This window comes from Brassica oleracea, chromosome C1 (genome assembly GCF_000695525.1).
Source record: "Brassica oleracea var. oleracea cultivar TO1000 chromosome C1, BOL, whole genome shotgun sequence".
Classification (NCBI taxonomy): domain Eukaryota; kingdom Viridiplantae; phylum Streptophyta; class Magnoliopsida; order Brassicales; family Brassicaceae; genus Brassica; species Brassica oleracea.
In genome coordinates, this window is record NC_027748.1 from 26,946,741 (window position 1) to 26,952,906 (window position 6,166).

Consider the following 6,166-nt stretch of genomic DNA (forward strand, 5'->3'; position numbering starts at 1 on the left):
TCCAAAAACGCATCGATCGATGAACTTCCGAGGAAATATCCCGACGAAGTTCTCCCTCAGTATATTCCGAGGTCATTTCCGACAAACTAGTGATCCTCAAAATTTCCTCGGAAGTTTGTTTCCTCGGAATTCCGTCGGAAAATTCCGAGGGATTTCCGAGGAAAGAAGAAATTCCGAGGAATTATTTCCGACGACTTGTTTCGTCGGTATGTCGTCGGAATAACGATATTCCGACGAAATTCCGACGATTTTTTCCCTCAGAATCCTTGCTGTTTTCTTGTAGTGTAAACACTAAACTTAAAATAAAAAATCCCAAATCTAATATTTCCAAGTTTTAATAAAACAAAAAAACTAAAAAAACTAATTATAAATATATGATCTTTTTAAATTTTCTTTTTCAAACCTTAAATATAACCTTTGAACCCTATCACACAAACATTTGCTTTAAAATCTTATATGTTAAATCTGAAATTCAATAGTTCTTATCGTAACTTTATAATTGTAAATGATAATTTAATTTTTATATAAATAAAACTAGTTACATAATAAAATTATAATTTTTAAAACATATATTAAATAAAAACAGTTTTGATTAGTTAATCTATGACTATTGATTCCTTTTAATCCAATGGTTACAACTCACTCTTTTGTTAATCATTTCCCTTCTTTCTCATTGGTCAATTAATAAAACAATGAGTAAAAAAATTCATTGGTTAAAACATGATGGTGAGGATGGCTACTATATTTGATCTCCACCGTTGATATAACTCAATATAACGGACAAAAGTGATTCAGTTTAATATTTTATTTTTTTGCATTATCTCTTTCATCTTCTTTCTCACGATCTCTCGTCTCCTCCTATCTCACCATCTCTTCAATCTTCTTGCTCACGATAACTCATCTGAAATCCTCCTCTCTCATCTTCTCATATCCTGCAATCATCTTCTCCTATCAATCCTCCTCTTTCATCACCTATTCAATCCTCATCTCACGATCTCTCAAACTCGTCGTCTGTCGTAACGGGTTCAAGCTCACCACCATCACCATGACCTCGCCTCCTCCTCTTTGGGTTGTCTCTTCTTTCGTGTTCATAATCTTTTCATCTTTTATTTTCTAATAAAATCTATTACTTTTGCTCACAGATCTGGAATAATGATGAAAGGGATGCGCGCCAGAGGTGAAGGTTGACATAGCGGAGATGCGCCGGAGGTGTTACGAACCAGAGACGGGCGTGTTACGAACCAGAGACGAGGCGGAGGTAGATGTGGTTCAGAGCAAGGTGATTTGAGGCGGGGGCATGAGGAGGCGGAGGCACGAAGACGCGGAAGCACCCAGAGGTCGAAGACGGCGGAGTTAAGAAGATTGGTTTAGTCGTTACTATATTAGGTTTAGTTAGTAAATAGGTTTAGGTTAAATCTTGGTTTTAGTTTTTTGGTTTAGTTTTGATTTATTTTCTAATTTGAATACCATATTCTTTTTGTAAACCAGTTTTATTATAAATCAGTTTAAATAATAAACAAAATTTTAAATATATAAACCAGTTTAAATTTTAATTATGTTTTTATCTTTAAATAATTAAATTTCCATAAATAATTTTTAAAATAAAGACTTTTAATATAAGTAATAGCAATTATGACACGCTATTAAATAATATTTAATTGCAGATAGAAAAGCGCTATCATATCGGAAGAAAAGATAACAGTGCAAAAAACCGCTATAGTATTGTTATATAGCGTTATTCGTCCGCTATTAAAACACATTTTTCTTGTAGGGTTAGAATCACACGACATTCACCCTTTTATAGAGTGTTGTCTGAAGCATAAGGGTCGGTGCAGCTCAATGGGTTTTCTTCAGCTGTTGGTTTGATGGGTCTGAAGAGAGGACAGCACCAACAACAATCCATGATGATGATGATGCCATTGTCAAGGTCTACAAGTAATGGCTACGATGCTTCTGGTGGAGGAGACTGTGATCAGTTTACTTATAGAAACATCCGCAAATCAAGATACGAAGTACAATAATAATCACAGAATTCTTAAGGCATTTTTTGATATATGGCCGATCGTCACATGCAAATGGATTGGTCAAGAAAAGCCTTTAACATTCTCAGAAAAAAATATTTATGGAACTCATGTAGTGTTTGCAAGGAACGAGAAGCACCTGTTGGGAAAAAAAAGGTGAAGCCTTTTGTGTATTCCTAAGATTTTTCTTGTTCAAATGCCTCTTTTGTTGGTGTCCGTTGTTGCCCACCACCCGAAATGTTCTATCTCTTGACGTAACGATGATATTTGCTTTGTTACGTAGAGACCTTTAATCTTTTGGTGCTATGAAATCCTTTTATTATTTGCCAGAAATCCTTCATCGGCTACGACACCGAGTTTCAGAGAGCATCCATCGATTATAATCGAGATCTCATCCAAACCCATTTACTTTTCATCATAAAACAAACTTCGATCACGATCGAACCTCCAATCAAACTCTTACTATCCTTCCGGGAAGGATAACAAATAACGATAGAACAGAAGACAAACACAACACCAAAGTTGGATGATTCAACCTAGAAGGCCGCAAACCACCGAAATCAAAGCCGGCTACACCGCGTCGAGAAGACCACCGTGTACCAGAAACTATGTTACAGGTCAGGAAGGAGGAAGAGATGAGGGAACCACCGCGAGTTCTCTTTCTCTCTCAACATTCTTAAGAGAGAAGGGAGAGACTCTACCATTCCCTTATAATTGGTGTACATTAAGCGTAAATAAACTATACAACAATCGTATAGTTAAAAAGTAATATTTAAAGTCACTATTTAGTTTTCACTAGGATCAACTAAGTATTTCTCTACCAAAATATCATATAATACCATATCTCTTAAATTATATAACTTCGTTTTATATGTCTCTGAAATAATAGTTTCAAACTTGGGTTATTTCCAAAGAAACACCAAAATACCAATTTTGGTGTAATTTCATCTCCAATAAAATACCAAAAATGTCACAATCCCATCAAATTTGGTATTGTATTTGTACCAAATTTGATGTAACACTATTTAGCATACCAAATATTAAAATAACCTATATTAAAATAACCTATTTTATTATTTTTGTTCAAAAAAGTATTTTGTTACTTTTAGTTAATTATAGATAGAATAGTTTTATTAATTAGTTTTAACTTAATACCAAATTTTGATGAATAAATATAAAAACTAAATGTGATAAATATAATAAATCAATTATAAATAATTAACGTATTAAATTACTAAAAGTAAAAGTCAATAATAAAATATTATTTTGGTGTAGAATTTGGTGTATAGTTAAAGATGAAAAATAAATTTTAACACCAAATTTGGTGTAATTTCAACACCAAATCTGGTGTTATGGTTGGAGATACTCTTAGTTCATCATGACGTAATATTATAAGATTTATCGTCATGTTTTTAATGTTTAAAATCTAAAAATCCATACACTGTAATTATAATTAATTTCTTATTGTTATATGAAATTGTAAATTATTTTAACTCGGCATTTAACTAAAATTAAGATCTGTTACAGATCTATAAATAGCTTGTATATGAAAATATGCGAATTAAATTTGGGTGTTAATTAGGTGATGCTCGGTTTTAAATGGTTTGTAACTTAATTTAAAAATAGTAAACCAAATAATCATGTTTTATGTGTTCTAGATTTGAACTATTAAAAATTGAAGAACTAATCTGAAACTATTATTTCGGAAATATATATAATGGAATTATATTTTGAAAGATATTTGATGACATAAGATAGCTCTAAAAGACAACTTGTCGATCCTAACACAAAACCTTTGGCATATGTCCATACGTAGAGTAATTAAATACTTGTGATTATTTTTACTATTTACTTCTCTTTTTTATTTATTTTTTCAATGCTGTACTAATTTGTAAACATCATGTCTCTTATTGTTTTTATCAGCCATAATTTCCTCACTTCCCCTCCGCCCCAACCCCCTCCCCTCCCTCTCTCTTCATGTCTCATCACCACCACCAACTACACCCAAACAAAGTCTCATCAAAGAACAAGAGGTTTGGAAGGATTTTGAGACATACGGACACGATGAAGATGAAGGCTTGTTTTTATTGTTCAAGAAAGTAAGGGAAAAAAAAGGAGAAATCCCTCACAGGATGATCGATCCATGTTAGTGGGAATATGATGTGTTATGTGAATAGAAGTATTTTTGTCTGGATCCGAACCTGAATCTCATCTCATCTCTTCTGGGGAATGGAAGCATTACGGTCCGATCTTCATGTCTATTAAATCTTTTTTTTTTTTGAAAACTTAATCTATGTTCGTTTGTTTCTAAGAAATTATTATTTCTTTGCAAGATAGATAGAGTCTGCTGGAATTGTTCTCTCGCCATGCCTATATGCTGGTTATTATTGTTTTAATAGTTGATATTTTTGTGTTTCAAAATATAAAAAATAATAGTTGATATTTGGATTTGTTTTGTTTAACAAATAATTTAATGTTTGAGTGTATAGTACACTTGTGTTCTTAAATTCGTATAAGAGGAACTCATACATCATTATTGGCGGAAAAATCATCACCAAAATTGAAAATTTTAAAGCTGACGCTGTTTCCGATGTGAGAAAATTATTGTCCAATGTCAATGGTAAGATGTTAGGAAAATGTCAATCCTACGGTCTGGATCGATTTGATATGGGATCATTATCTTATCAGTTTGTTCTAAAGGTAAAGGTTGGAAAAACTTTCTGATTTTTAACCACTTTTCTTGAAATGTTAAGTGTATTACTCCATAAATATAGTTAATTACAAACGAATGAAAATGATTATTCCAATACATTTTCGAATGTATGGAACGAAGGAGTGAAGTTTATAGGTAAAACATCTGGTTTGGAACCACCTTTGCATCAAGTTTTGCAATCGGGATACTATGTAGTACCTGAGCAAGAAGAGACAAATCCGAATTAAATTCTACGGCAAAAAAACATAGAGTTCTAAGGAAGTAGACTTTTATAAAAATAAAACTAAAAATTCGTAGTGATTATAAAAGGTCCTAAAATTTTGGAATGAATTTTGGATTAAGGGTTTGAAAATAACCTTATGTAAACCTAATATAATCAAAACCATATTCTTAATTTGATTTCTATCGGAGCAGTATTTGTGCGATTTCTTCTTCTTTTTCAGAGTTTTTTTGGAGTGATTATGCTTGATAAGTTAAACTGTTTGTCTTTCACTGCATCATTGAATTTGGTTATTTGTTGAATCATTGAAATTGGTTTTTGTTAAATTTTCAATGATAAAATGTACCGAGGGTAATAATAAAAAGGAAAAGGCTTCAACTTCTTACACAGAGCTGAACGGAAGCAAATCAAACCAAAAAAATCAAGATCAAGCCCTAAACCACATAACTTAATCAAACTGACTCACTAATCTTAAAAAAGACATCTAAAATATTGAGTTTCATTTCAGGCACATAGCTACATTCACTACAAGAAAACAGGGGGATTCTGATGGCCGAAATCGTCGGAAATTCGTCGGAATCGGTCTATTCCGACGAATTTCCGACGAATCCGTCCGTCGGTATGGTTTCGTCGGAAAAAAAAAATTCGTCGGAATTTCTGACGAAATTCCGACGACTTTCTGACGAATACCAAGAAACGTCATTCTGACGAACTTCCGACGATATTACGATGCGGCTACACGAGACCAGAGTTCATCGGAAAACTACATCCGACGAACGTGGTTCCTCGGTTTATTCCGACGAACGTGGTTCCTCGGTTTATTCCGACGAACGTGGTTCCTCGGTTTATTCCGACGAACGTGGTTCCTCGGTTTATTCCGACGAACGTGGTTCCTCGGTTTATTCCGACGAACGTGGTTCCTCGGTTTATTCCGACGAACGTGGTTCCTCGGTTTATTCCGACGAACGTGGTTCCTCGGTTTATTCCGACGAACGTGGTTCCTCGGTTTATTCCGACGAACGTGGTTCCTCGGTTTATTCCGACGAACGTGGTTCCTCGGTTTATTCCGACGAACGTGGTTCCTCGGTTTATTCCGACGAACGTGGTTCCTCGGTTTATTCCGACGAACGTGGTTCCTCGGTTTATTCCGACGAACGTGGTTCCTCGGTTTATTCCGACGAACGTGGTTCCTCGGTTTATTCCGACGAACGT

General features: G+C 34.1%; 1 long non-coding RNA gene across 1 annotated transcript; it reads left to right on the forward strand.

Moving 5' to 3' along the window:
* Positions 1 to 3,779: 3,779 nt before the first annotated feature.
* On the forward strand, positions 3,780 to 4,469 carry LOC106297518. The gene is made up of 2 exons (XR_001261440.1): positions 3,780 to 3,838; positions 3,945 to 4,469. It is a non-coding gene; the product is annotated as an uncharacterized LOC106297518 (long non-coding RNA).
* The last annotated feature ends 1,697 nt before the right edge of the window (positions 4,470 to 6,166 follow it).